The sequence below is a fragment of the Electrophorus electricus genome, chromosome 7 (genome assembly GCF_041902795.1).
Source record: "Electrophorus electricus isolate QZ-2024a chromosome 7, ASM4190279v1, whole genome shotgun sequence".
NCBI classification, from domain to species: Eukaryota; Metazoa; Chordata; class Actinopteri; order Gymnotiformes; family Gymnotidae; genus Electrophorus; species Electrophorus electricus.
The window spans coordinates 31,545,001-31,557,500 of NC_137503.1; the positions used below are offsets into that span (position 1 = coordinate 31,545,001).

At 43.4% G+C, this 12,500-nt stretch overlaps 1 protein-coding gene across 2 annotated transcripts in view; it reads right to left on the minus strand.

Moving 5' to 3' along the window:
- Positions 1 to 12,500, minus strand: part of dab1a (DAB adaptor protein 1a) — a 241,903-nt gene that overhangs the window by 138,981 nt on the left and 90,422 nt on the right. For both annotated transcript variants that reach the window (XM_081717693.1, XM_035524747.2), the window contains exon 2: positions 5,577 to 5,588. The gene's annotated coding sequence lies outside the window, so the exon portion shown is untranslated. The remainder of the gene's footprint in view (positions 1 to 5,576; positions 5,589 to 12,500) is intronic.

Sequence of the window (12,500 nt, forward strand, 5' to 3'; positions counted from 1 at the left end):
TCATTGTCTATGTAATGCCAGATGTAGAGGGCAACTTTTTACTATCTGATATAATTAAATTAGCAGTGTGGACAACTGGGTCACATTTACAGATACAGACGCAGCTGACGAAGACCCGGGGAAATGAATGAGGTGTGTGTGCTCATTAGCATAAAACACCACACACACACACACACACACACACACACACACTCACACACACACTCACACACACACACACACACACACACACACACACACACTCACACACACACTCACACACACACACACACACACACACACACACACACACACACACACACACACACACAGAGCAAAATCACAAGTAAACCACACAGAAACAGGGAAGCAGACGGCTGACAGCATGACTTCACCTCAGCCTGTTACGTCCAATAAGTGGATGTTTCAGGCTGAGAGGAAAAAGACAAGGAAAGACTCACATCCATAATTAGATATAGATGTGTGGGGGGGGGGGGGGGGCATGCAGAGTGTCCCCCACACACACAATTTTATTTTTTAAATAAAAAAAAATCTCTCTGTATTTTTGAAATGTCTCATTAATCATGCATGCATTTTCATTCTTCATTTGCATATTCAAATCTGTATGGAAAAAGTAGTCTTAGACTAGTTCCATATAGGGAATCTTTTTGAGCCATTCTAGCTGGAGTGTGTAAATGTAATCTCAAGACCTAGAAATGTTCACAGATGCCAGTACACTTATTATCACATAGCAAATCTCCTTACACAAAGATATATGCCTCATGTAAATGTAAATCAAGTCAACTTGTATTGAATAATAATAATAAGAAGAAGTAGAAGAAGAAGAATATCTGTATTGTATTTGTATTAATAACTGCTCTTCTGCCACACTATTATCTTTTCAACAACACTGAGAACATAAATCTAACATGGTTCCTCTTTTTAGTGTCAGATGAGGGATGCCCAGCTGCAGTGACAGAGGTACAGAGCTGGATTATTTCCCTGGATTGGTTCCTAGAGGTACAGAGCTGGATTATTTCCCTGGATTGGTTCCTAGAGGTACAGAGCTGGATTATTTCCCTGGATTGGTTCCTAGAGGTACAGAGCTGGATTATTTCCTTATATTATTTCCATAGAGGTACAGAGCTGGATTTCCCTGGATTATTTCCCAATTCAGCATGCTCATCAGAACTACAGTACCTATTCACTAATGGGGCACAGACAGGCTGCTGAACACTTTTGGTGTCTGTAGTTTTTTAGTATTGTGACTGTTCATTCAAGTGATGACTTTAAGAGCTAAAAATAGTCTTATACACATCTATTAAATGTTTAACTTGTTGCTAAATCTGGCAGGCAGCTCCACCTCCTGTCTGTCTGCAGGGGCGGTGTCTCCCTCCACTTTTAATGAGTCTTTTAATTAGTTTGCTTTTTAATCTATATCTCATTAGTCTAAAACTCCATTCACCCCTGGAGGCAGTGAGACAGAGGAGGTGCTAATGGACCACTTTAAAGACCCTTTCACAGAACCACAGAACCACAGAACAGAGCCACAGAACCACAGAACAGAGCCACAGAACCACAGATCAGAGCCACAGAACCACAGAACAGAGCCACAGAACCACAGAACAGAGCCACAGAACCACAGATCAGAACCACAAGCTCAGATAAACAGGCGTCTGTCCAAAACTGACCTGAAGTCACAAAATGCTACAGCAGAATTTTCTAACTCTGGTCTCGGGGGAGGGCAGGGCTGCGCACCAGCGCTGGAGTGTGTGGGACCAGACTGGGTTGTAGTCTGCTTTGTACGTGGTAAAGTCTGGGTGCACTAAGGATTGTGAGGAGGGCCGTGTGTTAGCTGGACTCACCTGGATATGAATTAAGACACACTGAAGGGCTGCAAACCTAATGCTACAAGCGTGATAAACAGGAACGCCATCGTTGGCATGACTGGGAGCTAAATTTCGTCGTTGACTGCCAGTGAAAGTTCCTGTGAGTGACAGCAGATGCTGGCCTGGTGATGGATTTCTCCAGACACCACAGAACCTGAGACACACGTATAAAAAGCGTCGCGGGTGACTTCTCGTACGATTTAAAGCGTGCACACTCAGTCCCTTTTCCTCTCTGCCCTCGTCTAAATTCCACTGTTTCTTTTCTTCTTTTGTTCAGGGATACATCTCTCCACGTTACCTAGATTTCATTATATGGCAGAACAGATAGAAAGAAATGCACACATGCACACATTCACACATACATTATTACACAGATTATGGAGACATGGCGTTTATAGGCTGAATATACAGCTGTAGCTACTCAGTTTATATCATTCATCACAAGACAGTGAGTACACACACAAGCATGCAAATATGCGCACATACGTACACACACACACACACACACACACACACACACACGCACACAAATGATCAAAGTAAGCCAATGAATATATATACCACATCTCTGCTGTAATGTACAGATAATTTCATCAGTGTCATGGAAAGCAGCAATTATAGGTTGAGACATGTCACACAGAAGTAAGACAATAACCCTTTGGCTTCTTGGCAGGGCTGTATGTTTGAAATTATACAGCAATCATATTACATGGTAGATTAGGGTCTTTGCACATAAGACACCATTCAGTTACTTCTCTGACAGCGTCGCATGGCAGAGTCACATGCCAAAGCAAGCACAAAACAGCAGGGGGGTATGGGTACATGGAACGGGGCAGATAGTCCAGGCTTTAGGGGCATGGGAGGCAGGGCACTAACTGCCCCAGGGTCAAAGCAACGGCAGAGACTGGAGAGGCGCCTATACAGGAACATCGGATGACTTTGGAACAGAAGATAAAAGTGCAGCTTGATTAAAGAGCTTAAAGAATTGTGTGTGTGTGTGTGTGTGTGTGTGTGTGTGTGTGTGTGTGTGTGTGTGCGCATGTGTGTGTGTGTGTGCGTGTGTGTGTGTGTGTGTGTGTGTGCGCGCATGTGTGTGTGTAAGTGCGTGTGTGTGTGCGTGTGTGTGTGTGTGTGCGCGTGTGTGTGTACGTGTGTGTGTGTGTGTGTGCGCGTCTGTGTACGTGTGTGTGTGTGTGTGTGCACGTGTGTGTGCGTGTGTGTGTGCGCGTGTGTGTATGTGTGTGCGCGCACGTGTGTGTGTGTGTGTGTGTGTGCGCACGTGTGTGTGTGTGTGTGTGTGTACGTGTGTGTGTGTGTGTGTGCGTGTGTGTGTGTGTGTGTGTGCGCGTGTGTGTGTACGTGTGTGTGTGTGTGTGTGCGCGTGTGTGTGTACGTGTGTGTGTGTGTGTGCGCGTGTGTGTGTACGTGTGTGTGTGTGCGCGTGTGTGTGTATGTGTGTGTGTGTGTGTGCGTGTGTGTACGTGTGTGTGTGTGTGTGTGCGTGTGTGTACGTGTGTGTGTGTGCGCGTGTGTGTGCGTGTGTGTGTGTGCGCGTGTGTGTATGTGTGTGCGCGCACGTGTGTGTGTGTGTGTGTGTGTGCGCACGTGTGTGTGTGTGTGTGTGTGTGTGTACGTGTGTGTGTGCACGTGTGTGTGTACGTGTGTGTGCGCACGTGTGTGTGTGTGTGTGTGTGCGCGTGTGTGTGTACGTGTGTGTGTGTGCGTGTGTGGGTGTGCGTGTGTGTTATCATGAGGAGGGAGATGTATACCCTGTACATCAGTGTTAAAAATAATCCTTCAGCTCCTGTGGGTGTGTGTGTAAGTGTGTGTGTGCATGTGCATGTGCATATGCTTGTATGGTATCACTGTCAGAGATAATTACTCAACTCATGTACTGATAGTAGACATGTGGGAGAGTGATCTATTGAGAGAACCATTTCACAAGCTCAAACATTCATAGAAACACATGCACACACACACACACACAAGGATGAGATGAAAGAAAACAGACTGGCAAACAGTTTGACTGGCGTAGTACCTGCAGCTCTATAACAAAGCAGAATCTGAAGCCACTAACGGTTCATGCCCCCTTTCAGTCCATTTTACTCACACGCATACACAAGTTTACGGTAGAAGGAATGAGTAAACAATCCTAACAATGCAAAATTCTAGAAGATACACCGTTGACCTTCTCACGTATTCCTCACACACGATTATCTGTACAGCACCAAAGATATCACACTATCACACAAGAATCACACTGTCCACCTGCACTCTCTGACACTCACACACTCAGAATTCTAGATATGACCGAAACTTCCCAGTGGTCCAAACTTCTCATACAAGCCCCAGCACTCCCCAAAGGAAACATCTGTAAGGACTTCATGAATGCATCTGTTTTAGCTCTCACTTTCATCAACTTTACGAGAATCACGCCGGACTATAAAAACGAAACCTGATGCATAACCTGATTATCCTGTCTGACGATCACGTTCAACTTTTTTGACTCTGCTATTCTTTACATAGCAACAAGGCCACTAATGCTTGACACACTATGTTAACCATTACATGTTAAATTTCATTTTAATTGATCATTTTAATTGAAGGATCGCTGGCAATTAATAAGAGTTGTGATGTTGATATTGACAGTCACTCTCCAGGTACCCACACATTACAACACTTGACAGTGTAACATCACCTGATGGGACGCAAATATTTTGGTCCATGAGAAGTTGACATCCATCTTCCCATCGACCAACTCTAACCTCTGGAGAGAAATGTTCTGTCGTTGTTGTTTTCCAACTTCGTTTTCATAGTGTGAACAAGTTCAACAATGTTTACTAATCTATGACTTTGTCAGCTCTTAATTAGAGCATTGGTGTTACAGTGATGTTTCCATTGACTGATCTCGGAAAACAAGAAAGCATTTTTGCGAACGACTCTCTCAGACTGGGCAGGGTGCTTAGACTCAGACTTGGATGTCCAGCATGCAAAATCACAATTCTGAATAACACGCTCACATGCAAACAGAGCTGGTTATGAAGGTCATTTACAACAAATCTGTTTTGGCACAAACGAACTGGTGACAAAAATAGTTTTAATATGAAAATATTTTAAAAAATGAAAATATGAAAATGCTCTGCACACACACTCACACACACACACACACACACACACACACTGGCACACTGCGATCTTCGTGGTGTTAAGTGAAACACCCTAAGCCCCCCCCCCCCCCCCCCCGCCCACCAGGTACACCCCCATACGACTGATTCAGGAGTCACACCCCCAGACCCCTCCGAAAAACATGTGCTGGGAAGTTGAGTGAGTGTGGGATTACCCAGAATAAGGGAGCGTATTTGTGAGCATTACTGGTGCTACAGAGCTGAGGCAGGAGTTGTGATGTCACTGTGTGCAGATCTGCATGGTCCAGAGGATGAGTGCTAACAGTAGCACTCTCTTGAAGCAGAAACGTGGCCTATTAAATCTACTCGTCTGCACGTTAGCTGACAGTCAGACGAGTGGCTGACCAGCAATAGATAAGATCATTTCAAACCATTAATTAAGAAAAAAAAAAAACCTACTTGTGAATTAGCATACTCTGTGTTAAAATCAACCAACTGTGTCAGATCAATGAAGAAAAAAAACACATAATTAGATAAAGATGAATATAGAATAGCCACTGAAGAGGAATAAAAGACTACTAACCTTATCCACTTGCTTCCAGACACATGGGGGAGAAAGAGAGAGAGAGAGAGAGAGAGAGAGAGATATTAAAATCACATCAAGCATACACAGCCAGCATTCAGCACATTGAATAGCAATCTCTCCTGATTGTAATACCAGGTTTGGAAAGGGTATATGCGTGACTGACATTTCTGGGAAGCCATGATGATAACAGGCTTCTACAGGTTGTATACAGGCTCAAGATTCCCACCTCTTTAGGCTTAAAAAGGGAATCCATGGGATGATTTCTGACACCAGTGAGATGTTTGCAGGTAGTGGATAAAACAATAGAGACCCCTAACAACACGTTTGTATCGAGTACCTATTAAAGAGGAGAGGAAGTCGTTTACTGCTGCTTCAGACAAACCTGGAATACTTTGACACGAGTCCTGAACTGTAGGTCGCGAAGAGGCATGATATGTGGTATGATTTACCACTCACTTGTTTATTACTGAAAACTGACTCACGAGTCACAGTAACCGAAGCTCAGTAACTGAAAACACTCGGAGGCGGTTAGACTACTTGACCTCCCAGAACCTGCCTGGACCAACCATGTCTTTCCACCCCCACCAGGACCATGGAAACTCTTCTTACCGCATGCACTCCTAAATGATCCTGCAACTTTCTGGCGCAACATGGCACAACTGCACTTTAAGATCGAAACTCATCTCGTGGGCTATAATGTCCACAGAGGCAAAGCTTCATATACTGCTACAAACACTCAACCCCAATCCTGCCGTTGCTATTGGGGAGAGTCTATTTACAGTTTACAGACCTCCTCAGATGACACATAAACAGCCATCAAATATACATTATGGTACTCCTACTTGCCAGTGCTCCCAGTGCTCCCAGTTCTTTGTGCTTAATGTTCTGGGGATTTATTTTATTTCCTGCTTCTCCTGAACTCTCATGAACTCATCGTGTTGTGCATTTGCGCTTTTTATTCCCGTGTACGGTGCTGCTATACTGGTGTTGTGTTGCACCATGGACCAGAAGAAATCACATCTGGAATATGGAGGAGAGATAATAAACTTGAACTTCACTCAGATATCTTTTGAGATACATTTTGTCAATGGTGCAAATCTTAAAACACACTCTACTAGAGTTAGATGTCCCTATCAACACTTTGAACACTTTTTGCTAGTCACTACATACAAAGATTCAACTGTACCCACATATTTCAGAATAAACTCTTGTGCCATTTCTTTGTAAGGAAGAAAATGTAAAACTCAAAGACAGACCTGTAATGTTAACAAGACAAACAATAAAGAGCTTTTCAGGACCCTTCTGTGACCATGCACGTAAGAAGCAGTCAAAATGTCACTTTGCATATATGAATGTAGCAACTCAGAGACACCGATGAACACCAAAGCAAAAAATTTAATGAGATTACCAAAGATTAAGAAGACAGAACCCGCACAAGGAACAGGCACGCGTAAGATAAAAGGCAAGACACAAACATGCGGGAAGGTGTACGGCTTCTTAATAAACACACAAAGGCAAAGAACTTAAATACAATAAACTAATGACATGTACAAGTGGCTCAGGTGGTTTGGTGGAGGGGCAGTGCTGAAGGAGAGTCCGAGGAAAAGTGCACCTGCCAGGATATCAGTGAAACAGGTGGTGGGTAACCGAGGTAGCACTGGAACAGCAAGACTAAGACACTAAGAGTTTTGGGCATACTCTGCCCAAGGGGAGAAATGTACACCAGACACTCTCCCAGGCACTACATTAAGTGCAGAGTCAACAGCCGACTTCCTGGCTCAGCCTCTGCATCTGCCCGGTGGACTTGGGGTAATGACCTGATGTGAGACTCATGTTAACACCCGGACACTCAATAAGTGCCCTCCTGACCCTTGATGGTTACCTTGGTCAGGTGTTGTGCACTCCAGCAGACCCAAATTGATGGAAGACATAGTGAAACGGTAATGGAAGTACTAGAGCCTGGGTGTGGATCTGTGAGCTTGAGTTCATGAACTCTGGACAGGGTATCCGCTTTTGTGTTCTTGCTAGCAGGTGTACAGGAAATCGTAATCTGAAAAACAGGATCCAACTGGCTTGGCAAAATGTGAGATTCTGGCTCATCTGATATTTTCCAGATTCCGACGGATGGTGTGGATGATCAACGGATCCCTCAAGCCAGTGTCGGCACATCTCCAAGGCAAGTCTGATGGCCGGGAGCTCCTGGTTGCCTTCATCACAACTTGATTTCACAGGGGTGATCTTCTTAGAGAGATGGGTGAAGTTAGGGCAGATCACTAGCGCCAACTCCCAGCCGAGTGCTTACATCAGGGGCTTACTCCAGGATGAGTTCGAATGGGAGCTTTCATGAAGTGAAGTTTCAGGTTGCTTGGACTGCGCAGAGTGCCTCTGAGGAGCACAGACAGTGGTGCAGCCATGATGCTGAAATCTCTGATGCACAGGCTGAGGGGGTCTGGCTGGGTTTGTATGCATAGAGATTCCAGAGGCATGTGAAGGCCTCGCCGATAGCAGGTTCAGGGATAGTGCGTCCAGGAATTCTTGATGAAAAGCTCTGATCAAAACCTGGGCATTCCCTCATTAGGATGCTGCTAGCACGCAACATTTTTGCTCAAAACATTTTAACTTTGATCAAACAGCTACAACAGTGTCGCTTCCTTTTTTAGCCAAACGAGAAGGTCTCCTGACTGTCTGGCGGATGATCGAATACCAACCCGGAAGAAAGCAGTGGGCTGATCACTGGGCTACGCCTCCCCTACCCGTTATCACTTAATGGCCAGTAACCAGGACCTCGCTCTGCTGGAGGGAACTGAAATCATACAGGCAACCTGGGACCATTCTCTGGGAAAACTTCAAGTGTCAAAGATGCCAGACAAAGCCAAAACTCACCCCCATGCAATGGTTCACTGTCAAACGTTTCCATTTCGGACAGCTTCAGAAATAAGGGAAATAGAGCAAGGCTCATCACTGTGGAGTGGAAGGCACGCGGTTAGAAGAGCGTTCACAGTGAAGGTGAGTTGTTTTGGACGTGATTGCTGTTGCAAGCATAGTTAGTGCTTCTGCCGTTATATTTGCTGTTGTTGCTGCAATACGATTTCCTCCAAGCTGACAGCTCCAAGCTCAGACGAAGGTCGGTTGTCTGCAACGTCCAAGGTAAAGGCATTCTATCACGACTCAGAGACACAAGAAGTGTGTGTGCAAAACGTTTGTGTAGAAAGTCAAACGATCGGCTTTGTAATGTGAAGGTCATTTTTTGAGATTTTCATGGCGTTTCATTTCCTTCACAGTATATGATAATTATTATAAAGTGTGTTTTGTGAAATGTGTTTCAGCATTTTAGAGTGTGTGAGAAATGTAATAATGTGTGAGAAATGCGAGAGCGCTCATGAGCAAAACTGGAGCCTGAATTTTTAACCTGAATCATCTGTAATCAGGTCCAGCCCCTTTCAGTGGAAGAAAAGATGTGTATTTACTTACATTTACAGCATTCAGCAGATGCTTTGGTCCAAAAGAACTTACAATTACAACTGTATGCAATTGAGGGTTAAGGGCCTTGCTCACAGGCCCAACAGTGGCGGTGGGGCTTGAACTGGCAACCTCCTGATTACTAGTCGAGTAGTAGTTGAATCTGAAGGGGCTGGGTCTTGAACTGGCAACCTCCTGATTACTAGTCAAGTAGCAACTGAACAGACCCAACAAAGACCTTTGAGCCAAAATATTGCATTACATTTTTTTTCTCAATTGCTTACACATTGTTACTGAGCACTGGCACATGGTTCTCAGTCATTGGAGCTCCGGTTCCGTTTTCCTGTGTCAGTGGTGCAAGACATTTTCATCTGACTCTCATTATAAACTCCACGGACACTGCACACAATGATTAGAATCAAAGTTTCAATTTTCATGACACACACAAAAAGACAGAAAATACATACAATTGGTAGTTAGTGACAGATCTGATCCTTATTGATACAGTTCTGTTTAAGCGCTAGTTTAAGACAAAGCTATTTGTTTATTTATATTTGTTTGATTATTGCATTGCACCTTTCAACCACAGTGGCAATGAAAAGTGATTAAACAAACATATTTGTTATAATAACAAAGCTTAGTATATCCCAAGAGCACTCAGATTAGTATAGTTTTTTTGTAAAATAATTTTAAAAGTTATATGAAACAATTTATTAAAACATAAAATTAAATAAAGGAAAGAAATTTAATTACAGTAGGAAACTATATTACAAGCTTAAAGGACAACAGTAAAATAAACTAAAAAAAAATGAACAAAACTTATTACATCCTGATTATTTTGCAAAACAAAAAGAACAAAGTTACATTTAAGTTACCATTTATGTAAATACAAAATAATAATAAACAAAACATAAGAACAATTGATTTAAATAGTGAAGAGAAAAAGAAATTAAGTAATAACATTATAAAATTAAAAACATACATTCAAAGATAAGTACAATAATAGAATAATGAAGTGAATGTCAGTGCCAAACATACTGCAAGATAGCAGCGTCCAAATTAACTGTAAGCATGAGTGAACAGAAATGATATTAACCTGGATTAAAAATGGCTTAATCTGGGACACGTCTAAATTTGACCGGGAGCTGTTCTCACTTATGCACAGTATAAAAAGTCAAGTACTGTTTCACTGGGTTTGGGTTGAATTCTTGGCTTTGCAAGCTGGCCTGTGTCCAGGGATCTAAAAACACCACCCAGTTTACACTTTTTGAGCAGAGTGGGAAAGTAGATCAGAAGTAGTTTAAAGTCAATTCTATAACTAACTGGAAGCCAGTATATATATTTATTTTGGAGTAATGAGCAGGTATATACTAGTACGTGTACGACCCAATTTGGGATATATTAACCTCCAAAATGTGAACTGAAAATAGTTACAATATCTGGAGCCTCAGTTGTATTCTTTGGACTTGTTTAACCATGTGTAGTCTGAATCATTTTCACTATTTTTAAACCAACTTTTACCATCCGTTAAAATAATCTGGTTAAGTCCGTCACAGGAAGGTCTAGAACTGCAGTGTTTACGGATAAATACCTCCTACTGTGACAGAATCACCTGAGCTGGGTATAGAGACCTACTGGCCAAAGGTGGCACAGGAGCAGACCAGGGAGCAGACCAGGGAGGAGACCAGGGAGGAGACCAGGGAGCAGACCAGGGAGCAGACCAGGGAGGAGACCAGCGTCAGAGGGATGTCGGTGTGTCAACTGTCAGCATGCACATCCGTATGGTCCGTCATCACTTCATCACCTCTGACTGACATGCCATGTCAAGGACACTATCTTAGTCACGGCCAGTATGTGTAAGATCCTCAGTCTATGCATTTAGGCATAGCCAATGACTACACACAGCATTATGAGCTCAGACAACACCTACAATATGAAGAACGCAGAACACATTCGGAAGCTAAGCGTCCAACAATCACACGCTTTCTGTTCATTGTGTCTGCTCTGTGTGTTCAGCAAAGATAGCAGCAAAAACATTACGACACCTGGATTATCAAATTATCAACGAAGTCTGAAAAACATAGTTTGCTGTAGACGGGAAAAGTAAGCCAGGCATTCGGATGTGAACATTTAATTCTGAGGAGAATATGTGGAGTTTTTAAGTTAACATTTCATTTTGCATACAAAGATTGAGAAAATATGTGTACGGTTTGAAGAAATGTGTATAAAGCCTAAAAATGCAAATGGGGAATACTGTAAGCCACTTAACTAGAGCATTAAGCATGTGTGGGTATTTTATTTTCATTTATATAGAGAATATTGGGCCATTCTTCAAAATAAAAGCCTCTTCTTTTTGTTTGTTTTTGTTTGGTTTTTTGAGGAGTGAAGAACACTACACAGAAATTCCGATAAAGTTGCACGGATGTTCAGGTATGGTGATACGTCAGGGTGTCAAGAAATGCCGGTGTAATTTTGTCCATGTTTCAGAACAGTTCTGTTGTTGTTGATGCCCTTGCAGTTGAAGTGCTGACACTGTTCAAATACCTGTTCACATACCTACTCGAGGTGTTCAACAACACCCTCTAACCTATTAGAGGGCGTTTAACATGGGACATGCAGCTGTAACGTAACACTTCTACCAAAGAGAACACTGAAGTAGTCTGTGGAAGTCAATTATAATGCATGTAAAGAAACTGTTGATTTCCTATATACCGATCATACAGTGGGACGCAGTAGAGCACAGCGTATGGCCAGAACCACAACATAAAAGGCCAGCGGCCACTTAGTGGTTGAGGCACTCAACTAGTAATCAGAAGGCTGCCAGTTCAATGTGGCGCAATGTATATAAAAGGAGATCAACGAAACTGTAGCGCTTTAATTACAGCTTCAAACCAAGGCGCACAGCCCCCTGCAGCTGACCGACGCCCCCACCAACCACCCTGACTCTCCCTATGAAGAAAAGCACAGGTCTCCTGGCCTCATTCTGAGGCCCACATTAGCAAGCCTCTCACGTTATGCTGCATAATCACATCCAGAAGTGGGAGTGTTGGGCCGTGGGGGGCTAAAACACACTCCGTGCGACTGCACACACACCGTGAGCACAAGTGTGTGGTAGTCAGCCTACACACGTTTCCTCCTCAGGCTTGTATGTGCTTTAGAAGGGTAGAGTGCTGAATTCCAGTGTGTGTGTGTGTGTGTGTGTGTGTGTGTGTGTGTGTGTGTGTGTGTGTGTGTGTGTGTGTAGATGGGCATCAGTGTGTATCCTATATAATGGGAGAAGTTGCTCCATCTCCCTAGCCTACACCCGACTCCACGCCTCTTTCTGTAGCTACCATCAGACTACACATCAATCTCTATGATTGACATTTAATTCCCTGCACTAGCCACAGTGAGAATGGAGCCTCAGACACACCCACACGCACGTGCACACACACAGACACATACACGCGCGCGCGCGCACAC